Genomic DNA, 16085 nt, shown 5'->3' with positions numbered 1-16085 from the left:
GGCCATAGCAACGGTTCCAATCCAAGTGCCATTTAGCAAACTCCAGACATATACATTTGTTGGTTGCTCTCAATAAAGGCTTTCTTCCTGGCAACCCTTCCCTTAAAGCCTATTGGCATGGGGGTGGCGTCTATTTGTAGATTTGGTGAACCGAATATGCCACCAGGTTATGTAATTCTCCAACTTTGGCCGTTAAATCTTTCTTTGCCTCCCTAACATCTTCCTCACTCTGTGTTGGGACAATATACGCATGTGACCAGTACCAGGCAAATTAACCACTGTTCCAGTGGTTTAAACTTCTTAGTTGTTGCCATAATAATGGTAAGTGGTATATAGTCATTTCATAGTTGTTTTTTATACCCATTGCCTGATTTATGAAGTTCAACAACCATGTGTCTCTCTTCGTGCTTTGCCTTTTCCCATGGTGATGGATGACAAAGGGATTTTAAATGCATGTCACCTCATTTAACAGGAATCCATGGAAGGCCACAATGCAGTTCCTTAAGATTGCCAACGTGAGTAAGACATTTAAGCGTGTTAACCCTCGCAAGGCTGCCATCCAGATGGATTCCCAAGCTGCGTCCTTAGAGCATGTGCAGACCAGCTGGCTGGAGTGTTTATTGACATACTCAATCTCTCCCTATCCCAGTCTGTCTCCACTTGCTTCAAGATGTCCAACATTGTTCCTGTACCCAAGAAAGCTAAGGTAACTGAACTAAATTACTATCACTCTGTAGCACTCACTTCTGTCATCATGAAGTGCTTTGAGAGAATAGTTAAGGATGATATCACCTCCACCTCACCCAACACCCTAGACCAACTACAATTTGCATACTGCCCCAACGGATCCACGGATGACGCAATCGCAATTGCACTGCACACTGCCCTATCCCTATGTAAGAATGCTGTTCATCGACTACAGCTCAGCTCAACCCCACCCTGTGCAACTGGATCATGGACTTCCTGAAGGGCCGACCCCAGGTGGTAAATGTAGGCAACACACCTCCGCTATGCTGATCCTCAACACGGGGGCCTCTCAAGGGAGCATCTTCAGCCCCCATCTGTTAACCCATGACTGTGTGTCCACGAACATCTCCAACTCAATCCCCAAGTTTGCAGACGACACATCAGTGGTAGGCCTGATAACCAACAACGTTGAGACAGCCTACAGGGTGTAGGGGGGAGCCCTGGCGGAGCGGTGCCAGGAAAATAGCCTCTACCTCAACATCAAAACAAAGAAGGAGCTGATCGTGGATTTCCGGAGAAAGCAGAGAGAGCAAGCCCCCATTCACATCAACAGGACCTCAGTGAACAGGGTGAAAAGCTTCAAGTTCCTCGGCGTGCACATCACTGACAACCTGAAATGATCTACCCACACAGACAGTGTGGTAAAAAAAAGGGACAGGAGGCTGAAGAAATTTGGCTTGGCCTTTAAGACCCTCATGAACTTCTATAGATGCACCATTGACAGCATCCTGTCGGGCTGTTTCACCGCCTGGTAAGGCAATTGCACCATTGGCAACTGCAGGGCTCTCCAGAGGGTGGTGCGGTCAGCCCAATGCATCACCGGGAGCACACTGCCTGCCCTCCAGGACATCTACATTATTCGGCTGTTGCTGTGTCTTTTTGTAAACTAAAATATGATATTATATATGTCCAAAAATGAAAAACAAAACAAAGCATTATCATTGTACATTGTACTATAGCCAATGCACAACTTATTCATATCCCTGCTTCATTAGGCTACATTCTTTTCAATTATTTTATTTTTACAGCTTTATTCGCCTTTTGATGTGTCTTTTGGCAAACACATTCATTAAAATCATCAACAGTTATGGCCCTAGCCCTTTTTGACTCTACACTTAACACCCCCGAATTGCTCAATCTCTTGTCACTTACTGTATTTCTCAAGACAGTCTTGACTTTAGCACAGAAAAACTGCACTCGCATGCTGCAGTGCTCACAGGTAATACAAGTGCAATACTGAAAGGTTTAAACATCTCGTGGAACACCTCCCTATATGGCTCAAGGAAGACTGTGAGCTCTATTTAACTGGCTGGTGTTTCCAAGCCACTAGTTTGCTTCCTATCAAGATTTCGCTGAAGCTGAGCGAGCTCATATTCTAGATCCTCAGTGCTGAAGTTGTATTGTGAGGCAAATAGAAACACTACATTACATGCTTGTATCCCTTGCATTTTGACACAATTTTGTTCAGAAAATCTTCTCTTCACCTCATAGAAAAGCACATCAACAATTGGAATGAATGAACCTGCCCGAAATGACTCCTTTTCTGTGATGACCTGTCTTTGAACTACTGGAGTAGAAATGTAGTACCCTACAAGCCTAGAGCTTGGTGTGACATGACGCCCTGGAGAGCCTGTAGGTGCAACACCGATGTTGCATTGCTCGGCAAGGGTCACAGTATCAGTCGTGCCCATATTGAGTTGTGGGGGACTGTCAAATATCTGACAGATGTTTTATATCACCAAAAACATTGGTGAATGTTACAAGGAGGCCAACAAACTGTAGATCTATTTGGGCTAATAGACCTCTTGCCTCTACAGCTCTGTCACCAATTCTCTATTCAGATATTTATTTCAGTAGATGTATGATGGCTGGCAGTCTGTCCCTCACTGTCTTGCAAGCATTGTACCTACATGCCCACCGTGTCTCCATCAGCCTTTGTAACTCTCTCTGGGCTTGCTGAAACATCTCCCTTTGTACCTCTAGCCACCTTTGGTGCACATATGACCATGACACAACGACATAGAGTTTCTGCAGAAGAGAAAAGAAACAATAGGCTCCAGGGATGCATTTCACACTGTCAACTAATACTACATTTAAGCAATGTGCATTGCAGTGAACATAAAAAGCTAATTGGGCCTCTGATTTCATGTGTGCTTGCACACCTGTGTTCTTTCCACTCATGACAAATTCACCATGATATGCTTGCCCTACTAGGTGGTTTCTGTAGTCAAGGCTTCTGCAGTATTTGTACAATGTTCTGTGCTACAGCATCCAGGCGCTCTGCTGCTTCAAAGGTGAAGAAACTTTGAAATATTGACCCATTGTAATAGTATCGAATTACAAAGGACATCTGTTCCTTCTTGCTAATGTCTTTGGTCTCGTCGACCATAACGCTGAAAGCCTCACTTTGTGCAACTTCACAAATGATTGAGGTGTGGATCATTTCAGCCAGGCAATCAACTATTTTGTTTTGTGTACTATGCCCAAGGTCTGTTGCATTTCTTTGACTTGTTATTTTCTTTAGAATGTGTGATCATGCTTGGCTAGCAGTTCCATAATTGAGAGGAAATGTCCTTTATTCTGACCTTCCGTTTCTTCATGTGCTCTCTGTGCAATGTTTTGTGTAGCTGTGAGGAGCAGGGTTTCTCCAACAGTTTTAATGTACTCTCTATTTTCCCTCACAAATGTATTATATTCTGTATTTAAGGAGGCTGAGAGAGAGCATTTGCTTGCAGTTGACTTTTCATATTCTGCCCATGCTAACATAGCATTATTATGTGATTCTAATTTTGCATGGCTTACAAATCCCCCATCTTTGTAAGTTGCTTTTTTCCAATTTTTTTAACCCCTCTTCAGGTGTAAACACTGAATCACCTGAGGAGGGAGCATGAAGTGCCGGCAGGCATATCAGTAGGCAGAGTCTTTACTCTGAGACTGAGAGTATTCCAGCCATTTATGCGTACTGTACCACTCTTTCACGAAGCCCCGTCTTCTATCCCCCTGAAGTCGGGACCCCTCTGTTCTTGACTGGGATATATCTAGGATGAAACAAGAGGCAAAATCAGTTATTCTGATTTAAAAATAATACAAGTAATAATAATAATAACATGAGTAGTTAGTCCCCCTAGTAATTACCCATCACATTTGTAATATCAGCCTATAGACAATTATATTCAGACTATTCAAACTCAACTACCAATAAACATGAATCAGAAGGCTTTATGTGATTGTGTCATAAATCATAAATCAATGTAGACACACTATAACCATACATTTATCCAGATAATGTTACTCTCTAGCCATCCATTTCATTATCAGGGTCACTGTCACACCGTCTAACTTCACCTGCTAGTCCAGGAACGGGTTGAATAGCTCTAGCTGAGTCCTGCCTCGCTTGGTTGTCAACCTCTGTGACTGTTGTTGCTCCCTGTTCCGCACGTTCGTGCCATGCTGCTGTCTGTCGTTCTTCACTGTGCTCTGTCACCGATGCTGCCTGTGCCTGTTCGTCGCTGTCATGTTCTGCCTCTGTTCTGTCAAACTCTCTCACTGCCTCTGCCTGTTCATTGGCTTGCTCAATGACGTTATCATCATCTTCGACTGCATCCTCTCTAACGTCCTCTCCTCTGCTGCTGGTCCCCTGTCGGCTGCGTCTCCCCTGTACTACTTTTCTTCTTAAAGAAAGAAGAGATATCCGTGGACGTTATCATCATCTTCGACTGCATCCTCTCTAACGTCCTCTCCTCTGCTGCTGGTCCCCTGTCGGCTGCGTCTCCCCTGTACTACTTTTCTTCTTAAAGAAAGAAGAGATATCCGTGGACGTTATCATCATCTTCGACTGCATCCTCTCTAACGTCCTCTCCTCTGCTGCTGGTCCCCTGACGGCTGCGTCTCCCCTGTACTACTTTTCTTCTTAAAGAAAGAAGAGATATCCGTGGACGTTCTCTTCATTGTCTGACAATTGACATAGCTACAGTGACTAATCGTAGCTAGTAAGCTAACGCTATACCAGCTCATAACGTCAGCTAGCTAGATGCTCTGGCAGTCCTAATGTTCATCAAGTGGTTTGAAATTCGTTCAAGAAAGCTACGATAACTTTAACTATAGTTAGCTACCACTCTCTGTGCTGCAGAGTAACCTTAAGACATAAACTAGCTAGCTAGCCAAACCCCCCCCCCCCAATCCTTGATTTAATTAGGCCCGAGATGAAGAATCTTAAATATAAAATATATTTTGATTTGTTTATCATTTTTGTTATTTGTTATTTCATAGTTTCGATGTCTTCACTATTATTCTACAATGTATAAAATAGTAAAAACATAGAAAAACACTGGAACTTTTGACTGGTACTGTATATATATATATATATATATATAGATATATATTTCAGACTCTGACATTGCTCGATCTGATATCTCTTCATTTCTTTCTTTGTATTTTTGGAAGTTATGTGTATTGTTTTGTTTTGTTCGGTATTACTGCCCTGTTGGAGACAGAAACATAAGCCTTTCGCTGCACCTGCGATAACATCTACAACTATTTGTACACAACCAATCAAATTTGAATTAATGTAATTGATTCATTAAAAAAAGTTGAATGTTAATGCAGACTGTCTTTTGTTTGTTTTTATTTTGAGGAATCTTTAAGGGTGCCAATCACCTTGACATGTATCTTTCATTGAGAAAATAAATATTACTTCTTAATCTCATGGGGCAGCAGGTAGCCTAGTGGTTAGAGCATTAGGCCAGTAACCAAAATGTTGCTAGATCGAATCCCCGAGCTGAGAAGGTAAAAATCTGCCCCTGAACCAGGCAGGTAACCCACTGTTCCTACAGTAGGCTGTCATTGTAAGTAAGAATTTGTTCTTAACTGACTTGCCTAGTTAAATTAAAAAATATCTTCAAATGAACCACCTGTTGCCTTGATGACCGCTTTGCACACTCTTGGCAAAAAATATTTTTCTGAGTACAATATAATAATAATTTTTGGGGAGCATACAATATAGCTCAGTATTTGTATGATTTATTTTAAAAATTCTTCTCATCTTTATCAAGGAAGCCAATAATTTTAGACCTGACTGTAGTTACAGGAAGCTATGGTTTTATTATATAATGAAATATGTAATAGTCAAGCCCCAGTACTAGCAACTAGTTGAAAATCAGTCAGTAATTTATTTTATTTTATTTGGACTACAAAACAAAAACCACAATTCCGATAAATGAAGTGGTCCTTCCTTGGAACATGTAGGAAGGTGGCCTTTTCATAACAGTCTTTTAATCTTTAGTTATTAACAGTTTAAGGAATTTGTTCTGGTTGTCAGTTCCACAGCGTCCGCTCTGAACATGACTCTGTATCTGGAGTTCATGTTCCATCTGGTCCAATTGAAAGGCCAACTAAAGAAAATGTGCATTAAATACCAAAACAAACATGGAAACCACAAGCCCTACTGGTATGTGTGATGTTTGGCCACAGAGTCAGTCCGAGTGTACAGTATGTCTGCTGGAAGGTGAGATACAGTACTATTTCTCGAGTAAACATCTATTTAAGCAATAAGGCTTGAGGGTGTGTGGTATATGGTCAATATACCACGGCAAGGGGCTGTACTTATACACATTGCGGAGTGCCCGGATACAGCCATTAGCCGTGGTATATTGGCCATGTACCACAAACCCCCGAGGTGCATTAATGCTATTATAAACTGGTTACCAATGTAATTAGAGCAATAAAAATAAACGTTTTGTCATACATGTGGTATACAGTTTAAAGGAAGAACCTCGGTCTGATATATCACAACTGTCAGCCAATCAGAATTCAGGGCTCGAACCACCCAGTTTATGGGTTGAAAGGTGTTGTCTCCACTCTTATAAGACATGCATCATCATACAAGGGGAGTAGAGACATATTATCTCTTGGATTTGAATGTATCCCTCTCCAATGTTATAATGGGCACTTTTAGTGTGTACAATGAGATAACGGGATAATGTTGTAAAGTTTGTTATTATTTAAATGCTTTAGAATAAGACTCCCTAGTACACCCTGCTGGTTGTGAAGGTTCCAATAGCTACAGCCAAGCATTGTCATCAAAAGCCCTGCATGACATTAATCCTGTCTCTTTCAGCAGAACATTCAGTGCCCGATGCATTGTTATGTCAATAAAGAGAAGAGCATGAAAAGGGGCATGTTTTTTACATTTCAACCGTGATACAGTTTTAAGACGCTATGACATTCCTGAGAAGCTTTTGGCTGGACAACACAAGAGGCCCGTCCTTTGACTGCTAGAGCCACATGAATAATATTGATCATGTTCAAATTACTGTGACTTGAGACATGGTGTATTTTTTAGGAAATGTGTCACAACGGAGGATCAAAAAGAGTCTTTTAGCTGCTTAACCCATCCTCATCTCTCGCACCCCGCTCCCCACGCCCTTCTCTCTCCTGCCTGAGGCTATGTTATTGAGTTGTGGAGCCAAATTGTTTCTATTTTGTATTGTGAGACTCCATCCTGTCTCCCAGTCTCTAAACCCTAACCACAGTTGGCAGCGTAGCCACCCTGACTTAGGAATGATGGGTTCTAATGGTTACACCCTCACAGTTCTAAAACACACACACAAACACAGAGCCATGGAGGAGTTCACTCCTCACTTCACAGGAAGAAATGGAGTCACCCTGTCTGTGGGCTCGTACAATAAAACCACTTCTGCTCTCACAACACAAACCCACAGGCAGGAAGGGGTCACTGTGAGGTACCCGTCCCCGCAAATATCAGGAGTCGGAACCTTCTGACACGACTCTTAGAAGTTCAGGGAACCACTCCCAACACCACATCACTTTGCACATGATAAGTAACAACATGACAAACCACAACAGTTACACTCATGAAAGATACTCATAGGCTGTGACTGCAGAGGTTGAGGGACATTATAACAACACTGTCACTTTGTATGGATAAACACAGAATTGATGACAGTGACATACAGCACCAGTCAAAAGATTGGACACAGCTACTCATTCAAGTGTTTTTCTTTATTTTACTATTTTCTACATTGAAGTATAATAGTGAATACATCATAACTTTGAAATAACACATATGGAATCATGTAGTAACCAAAAAAAGTGTTAAACAAATCAAAATATATTTTATATCTGAGATTCTTCAAAGTAGCCACCCTTTGCCTTGATGACAGCTTTGCACGCTCTTGGCTAATGCACGCTCAAGGCTAATGGTGGCTACTTTGAAGAATCAAAAATTATTTTTTGTTACTATATGATTCCATATGTGTTATTTCATAGTTTTGATGTCTTCACTATTATTCTACAATGTAGAAAATAGTTTTTTTTTTAAATAAGAAAAACTATGGAATGAGTAGGTGTGTCCAAACTTTTGACTGGTACTGTATTTCAGTGGTACAATAATAGCACCTCAGGCTACGTTCTCATGAAAGTCATTCATCAGAAAACAACATTGACTTGAAGTTTAGTGCCATACATGGGAAGTTAAGAAAAAAACTGTTGACCAGAAATGTGGGGACTGCGGTGACATGTGTCTTTCATGTTGTCATAGCCAAAGACAAATGCACCAATTTACAGATCTCACCATCATATCTTCTTGTCCCCAAATTACTGCTCACATTGGTACACCCACACGTTGAAAAAGGATATGTTTTGTGTTAGATGTATTTAAACATGTCGTAAACCAGAACCAGAGCTTGCCCTCGTGGACCCAAGGCTGAGTGTGTTGAATACTAATTTGCTCGGTGTTTGATGCCCATATTTGATGTGCTGCTGCTGAGTTATGCCTGGGCCAGACCCTGGAGTCAACGTCGGCTTCCCTAACCTGCTTCTCAGATGAACCGGAACTCATGAGAGACCTACAGAGTTTACATTTCTCTTTGTCGGACGTTTTGTGGTTTTGCCAGCCTGCGCCAGGTCTGTCAACCTCTATTGTCTTTTTCTTTGTGAAATGAGAGAGCATCTCTGGCCTGGTTAATTTTGTATAAAACGGTGGTTTTGTGTCTGGAAAGTGGAAAACATGTTGGAAATCGAAACAATACTGTAGGTTTCACCCTATAGTGTTTATAAAGTATCTACAAATGCTGTATTTGCCTACATTCAGTTCCCCTGAAAGTGAAGGAACAGAGTTTGTGTGCATGTATGGTATATCTCAAGTACAGGGTATATTTTGAGTGCCACTTACTGTTTACCCAATATCACACTCCTTACTTATTTAAGAGAGTCCAGCAAGACGAGATGGAGAAGATTGAGCAGCACATCAAATCATCCAAAGGCAAGAACGACGCAAAGCCATTGGACAAGCCTGAACAGTAAGAGCAAATCTTTCCTCTGTGCCAAGTCTGTCCTGTTTCTGTTTCTCGCTCAATTGCTGGTGATAGGAAAGGTCAGGAAAATGTCCCTCATTTCTCTACATCTTTCTCCTTTCCTTTCTCCTTCTCTTCTCTTCCTTCTCCCCCTCCCCTTCCTCTACCTCCATGTCTTTCCCCAAGCTGTCTATCAGACTCTGCAGAGTGATCAGTGTGTGTTGCAGGTGCTAGGCCTCATCTTAGCTTTTGGGATCTTCATCAACGGAGGGAACCGGTCGCGTGGGCAGGCTGACGGCTTCACTCTGGACATCCTGCCAAAACTCAAGGACATCGAGAGCAGTGTGAGTGTGTGTTGAGCTCTGACCGTAACTGCCCTATTATGGTGCTTAGGCAATTATTTGCCCCCAAATGAGTGAGTGACTGACTGTTTATTAGATTTTAGTGTATGACCAGTGCTGTCATGTAAGAACATAGTGCTCAGTTTTTACGGTATTGGAATCCTAGAGAGATGCCCATAAAGAACATAAGACACGTTACCAGCTCTAAGTTATGACATTCTCCCCAGCAGAGATTTCACTCGTGTTTGATCCATTGCTTTTTGAGGTGATGAACTTTTAAGTCCTCTTTAGATATGTTCTACATACCAATCGAAACATTCTGCTCTCAAATGATTAGATTAATGACAAAAAGTAAATTATGGTTTATTTATTTGGATCCTTTTTCCCCCTCTCTCTTTCAGGATAACTGTCAGAGTCTTTTGTCATACATCGTTGCTTACTATCTAAGGAACTTTGATGAGGTATGTTTTGGTTCCTGTTTATTTGAATCCCTTTCTGATTTACTTAGATCTCTATCCAACCACCTTTTCATCTTCTCTCTCGCCCGAGGATAGCGTGGCTTTTCTTATCAAATTATTTATTTTCCTTTTCCTCATTTGCAAAAGAAATGAATGTCTCCTTCCCAGTTCGCCTGGACCTGTAGTACGTTAGCTTCCACAGGATCCAAAGGAGGCCTATTGTAAATAATTAGGTTAGCCAGATGAGATGAACTCAGCCAAAAGTATATTGCCAAAATCAACATACACAACGTGGTTCTGGGCTCCTAATGGCTCCCTAGTAATACTGATGGACATGACAAACGTATGCTTTGATTACAATGGCTCCACTCTAGCTGATGGCCATTACCACCATGCAACATTATCTTACTGGAAATGTTTGGACTACTGATAAGAATGGCAGCGACATCCATCCCAATCTTACCTGAGATGTATGCTGGAGAGGGCTGCTCTGGTCTTTGATGATGATTGCCTTTGACTGTGTGAAGGTGTGTGTGTGTGTGTGTGTGTGTGTGTGTGTGTGTGTGTGTGTGTGTGTGTGTGTGTGTGTGTGTGTGTGTGTGTGTGTGTGTGTGTGTGTGTGTGTGTGTGTGTGTGTGTGTGTGTGTGTGTGTGTGTGTGTGTGTGTGTGTGTGTGTGTGTGCTCAGGATGCCGGTAGAGAGACCTGTGTCTACCCTCTCCCTGAACCCCAGGACCTCTTCCAGGCCTCTCAAATGAAGTTTGATGACTTTCAGAGAGACCTACGCAAGCTAAGGAAAGATCTTAATGGAGAGACTGACTCCCACAAATATATTCTGGTCCATTTGTAGCTCTATTTATAATCCTTGAGCTATATATGTTGAACGGTAGGTAGTAAACCTGAATCAACGTTGATTATGACATGTGTCACATCATGTTTATGATACCGTTGTGTAGGATTTATGAAAGTATTACTTATTTTAAATGCATTCCTGTATCTCTATAACGGAAAATTCTTCAAAGTTTGCCGAGACATAGTGATGTTTTGATCACAAAACAGGGTCAACAGATAGCATCTGTTTGTCATACAAACCCCCAAACTAGAACCAGATGGAGAGTCCAGAGCAGGCTCCTCCAGAATCTGCTAGGCGCCCTTTTACTGTCCTCACAACACAGAGCTCCACAAAAATGAAGGTTCAGGGTGCTTCTTCTACCTGTGCTCCAGCTCACGTCCCTCAGAGTGAGTCAAGGGCTTGGAGAGGCTGCCTTATTTATGCAGCACCCGCATACGCACATTACAAACCATAAGATCTGAAGGTCCCATAATAAAAGCCATCAGTGTACTGTATGGGTAGCAATAATGTTTGACTGCCATCTAGTTGAACAAGAACAGAATATTTTTTGTAAGTCTGTGTATCCTTTTCATAATACTTCAAACCAAATACTAGGTCACTTCGCATATAATATGAGTCCAGGTAGCACTTATAAACGTGTTAGAGGTTTACAAGGAATTACCTCGATCAGACTAGGGTTAGGCTGAAAGTCTTTCAAGTTTTTTCCCAGGGTAACATGAGTCAAATAGTAGGAATTAGGGAACAACAAAAATCCATGATGAAGTGTGGAAATCAGATTAAACATTTAAAGCCAAGTTCACGGTTAAACAAATTCCCTATGAGACCGATTGAATAACTGAATGGGGAAACACGTAGATTCATTACTCAGTTCTAACTCATTAACACATTATAGGGGTCAGGTGGGGAAACATTAATGCTAATGGAGTACAACGTTTTGTATCTGTCGATCAAGAATAGTCACCCAAATCTCCTCTGTTCTCGATCACGTATCTCACCGTTAAACCAATCAAGGCTTGTAATTTTGCCAACTATGTTTTTTACTGCACTGCAATCAATCTTGTGAAGCATCTCATTATTTGTAGTGCGTGAAGATCGACTTGACCAGGTCCTCTATTGGGAATGCTTGCTCATTCCCAATAGCAGAGGCAGGTTGACATTTATTGTCATGAATCTTGTCCTGGAGGCAGAAATGAGTGATTTCTCCTTAGATAGCAAGCTGACAAAAAATAGCTTCATTTAAGGATAATCATTAGGGTTAGCAGTGTGGTTAGGGTTAAAGTTAGGTTTAAAATCAAATTGTATGACTTTGCGCCTGTACCAGCCAGTGACCACTCTGCAGAGCTGCCTCCAGAACAAGATTCATGACGAAATACACTAACCTACATGGCAGAGTACCATGATGGCGCACATAAATGCTTCATCACAAACTGTATAGGGTTCACTTTACAGGGACCAACTGAGTGCTGTAACAGATGTGGGCTTCAATGACAGTTGCCTGGGGGTTAGGTTGAGTAGGCGTCCCATAGCAGCGGGCTTGGATGGCCATCAGGACAACAGCTAGCTAACTACCTCCACAGAGGGGGCCATGTGGTCGAACAATTAGCTTTGGGAACTCTAACATGCACTTTTTGGATTCATCATGGGCGCTGATGGACCATGACTCTGGAATGCTCCAAGGAATGCTTAAGGGGTCTGCAGGTTCCAAGGGCATCACTCATTGTTTGGAGAAAAGTAGTAGGGGGAATGGAAATGCATCACGACTGGTTAGCTTAGCCCGTTCCATTATGTTTGGTAGTTAGCTCTAATTACATAAACAGGTAGAATGTAATACTGCAATGTCAAAAATGGTCTTGTGATTTACAAGCTCATTCTTTTTTTGGACAGAAAAACTCATCAAAACATGTTTTTCTTTCTTCCTCCTCCACTCCGGTGTGCTCTGCCGAGACAGAGATGGTCAACCAGGTCTCTTCTGGAGAGCACTTGCAACCTTTTAAGGAGAAGATAGAGGAATTTCTGAGTGAAGGTGTCCCAGTTGTGGTTACTTTACAAATGACTCAATCACTGAGGCCATTTTGGGGTTGTGGGTGAGGCAAATTGACCATTGATCAATGACAAGGGAAGCCATTTTGGGGTTTTGGGTGAGGCAAATGGACCATTGATCAATGACAAGGGAAGCCATTTTGGGGTTGTGGGTGAGGCAAATTGACCATTGATCAATGACAAGGGAAGCCATTTTGGTTTTTCAACTGAGAGTCAAGCTTCAAGATGGGTCATTGATCCCCCTTATCCTTGGTTAGCTAAACTATAGCTGCCCCAAAGACGAAGGCCAATGACTAATGGCTCAGATATCTCCCTGGATTATGTTCAGTGTCAGAATACCTGAAATGAGGAAGCCATCTTGGCACTGTATATAGAATATAAAGTAGAGATGGGCCATTGATCATCATGCTAACCCTTGGTTAGACTGCACTGCATCTGTGCAGCCAAGACTGATGTCTCAGTTGCTCTCCTGGTTAATGTACAGTGTTTGGAAGGAAGATGTGTACAGACCATCATTCAACGCAGTTTCCATGGGGACCTCTGCTTATCCCAGACTGTATTGAATAACTCAAGGCTATTGTTTCAACTTTTTCCATCTGTTATGATAGGTTGCAGCAGCACTTGGTAGATGAGCCTTTGACCTCTGTCTGAAAGATATTTCATGAGCAGACCTACATTTTAGTCATTTAGCAGACGCTCTTATCGAGAGTGACTTACATTAGTGAATTCATCATTAGACAACAATGTATCACAATCCTAGAAAGTACATTTTCCCTCAACAAAGTAATTATCTGCAAAGCCAGTGCTAGTAGGAAAAGACAAGTGAATGTTAGTATTTTTCTGTGTGGGGGTATTTAAGAAACTCTTTAAAGAGGAGAGGGATTCAAATATTTTCAGAAGATGGGCAGGGACTTTGCTGTTCGGACATTAGGGGGAAGCTTGTTCCACCATTGGGGGCCAGGAAAGAAAATAACTTTGACTGGGCTGAGCGGGAGCTGCCATCCCATAGGGGTGGGAGGTCCAAAAGACCAGAGGTGGCAGAACGGAGTGTTCGGGTTGGGGTATAGGGTTTGAACATAGCCTAAAGGTAGGGAAGGGCAGTTCCCCTTGTTGCTCCGTAGGCAAGCACCAAGGTATTGAAGATTATGTGAGCTTCGACTGGAAGCCAGTGTAGTGTGCGGAGGACCACGGTAGCATAGGAGAACTTGGGAAGGTTGAACACCAGGCGTGCTGTGGCGTACTGGATAAGTTGCAGGGGTTTGATGGCACAAGCGGGGAGCCCAGCCAGCAAAGTTGCAGTAGTCTAGACGGGAGATGACAAGTGCATGGATTAGTACCTGTGGCGCTTCTTGTGTGAGGAAAGGTCATACACTACGGATGTCAATGCTTTGATGTTTGCAGAGAATGACGTGTTATCCAGGGTCACGCCAAGGTTCTTTGCTCTCTGGGAAGGGGACACCATGGAGTTGTCAGCCATGATTGAGAGGTCTTGGAGCTGGCAGGCCTTCCCCGGGAAAAAGAGCAGCTACATCTTGTCGAGGTTAAGCTTGGGGTGGTGGGCCGACATCCAAGCTGAGACGTCTGCCAGGCAATCAGAGATGTGCGTCGCCACCTGGGTGTAAGAAGGGTGGGGGGGGTAGTTCAGTGTCATCCACATAGCAATGATAGGGGAGACCATGTGAGGATATGACGGAGCCGAGTTACTTGGTGTAAATAATCGAGGACTGAAGGACACCAGTAGTGAGAAGCAGTTGGAGCAGACACAGACCCTCTCCACGCCTGCTAGTAGGAATGTGCCGAGCCTGAGCTGCCCAGCCCTGAGAGGGTGGAGAGGAGGATCTAATGATTCACAGTGTTGAAGTCAGCAGATAGTTCTCGGAGAATGAAAACAGAGGAGAGAAAGTCAGATTTGGCAGTGTGGAGAGCCTCTGTGATAAGAGGAGAGCGGTCTCATTTGAGTGAGCCACCTTGAAGCCTGACTGGTTCGGGTTAAGAAGATAATTCTGAGAGTGATAACGAGAGAGTAGGTCATAGACAGCATGCTCAAGTGTTTGGAACTAAAACACAGAAGGGATACCGTTTTGTAGTTTTTTACTTTGGAGGGGTCAAGTGTTGGTTTCTTGAGGATGGGAGCGACTCTGGCCATCTTGAAGTCAGAGGATGCAGCAAGTGATGAGTTGATGAGGGAAGTAAGGAATGGTAGGTCTTCAGAGATGGTCTAGAGAAGGGAAGAGGGGATGTGGATAAGTCGGTAGGTGGTCGGGCTGCCAGACATCACTAGTCACAGGATTTTATCTGGAGAGAGAGGGGAGAAAGAGGTCAAAGTGTAGGGTAGTGCTGTTAAAGTGGGACCAGTGGCGTCAATAGGCTAAGTGAACGAGGAACAGATGTCGATAACCTTTTTTTCAAATTGGTCGACAAAGTCATCTGCAGAGGGATGAGCAAGGGGCAGTAGGTGGTAGGCGAACAGCTTCTAGTAAAGGTTAGGTCAAGCATATTGCCTGCCTTGTGAGTGGGCAGGGTATACTAAATTAGAAGGGGATGTAGCCAAGGGGTGGGGAGCTTCTGTAAAACCTACAGGGAGAGAAGAGAACAGGGATAGGAAACACACACATACTTGACAAAGCTGCAAAAGAGCCAAATTGGATCATCAGAAGATAACTAGGTGAGATACTCAAGTGAGAGAGTGATGTGGAGCCTTCCTCCTCTTTCCTTCCTCAAACCGCTTGGCAGAAAGTCTTCGTTTCAGCGACAACACCACCGCTTGACAAGACCGCCAGCTGCCACTGAATAAACACTCGAGACTGAAGCACTAATCACGTATTGCCCAGCAGAGGTGAAAGATGCAGCTCCCACCACTAATTGCTGATTGCCTGGTAGAGTTGAAGAAAACACAGAAAACACCCCCTACAACACAAGACGATTACTCAAATAGGCCTGAAACTAAGTCCACAGAAACTGACACAAATAATGAGCGAACAGACAGTTCAAACAGCAATGATTAAGTAGGCTACTAGGTAGGACAGCACTTAAATTCAATTGCCCTAGCAAGACAATACCAACAGATACGTATTGAATAAAAAACAGATACTTTCTTCTCTTGTAGGAGCTGATATCCTTCCAAACTATAGATTATGTACATCCATGCCAAATATGAACACATAAAGAGGGCTGTTGGCAGAATTGGACCCTGACAAGGTAGATAGTGTTACCTGGAGGCGAAAGATTCGAACACCTATTTAGGCGAGGTGCTAGCTAGCGGAGTAGAACACTTGAAAAATGAAAGGAGAGCCACACACTCTAGGAGCTCAGATACAATCATTTAATAACCTAAT

General features: G+C 42.8%; 1 pseudogene; it reads left to right on the top strand.

The window, feature by feature from the left end:
- LOC115113861 (formin-2-like) overlaps positions 1-16085 on the top strand; it is a 53951-nt pseudogene that overhangs the window by 29125 nt on the left and 8741 nt on the right.

This window comes from Oncorhynchus nerka, linkage group LG28, assembly GCF_034236695.1.
Source record: "Oncorhynchus nerka isolate Pitt River linkage group LG28, Oner_Uvic_2.0, whole genome shotgun sequence".
Lineage (NCBI taxonomy): Eukaryota > Metazoa > Chordata > Actinopteri > Salmoniformes > Salmonidae > Oncorhynchus > Oncorhynchus nerka.
The sequence above is the reverse complement of the archived record's forward strand: the minus strand, read 5'-3'. Positions and strand labels throughout refer to the sequence as shown.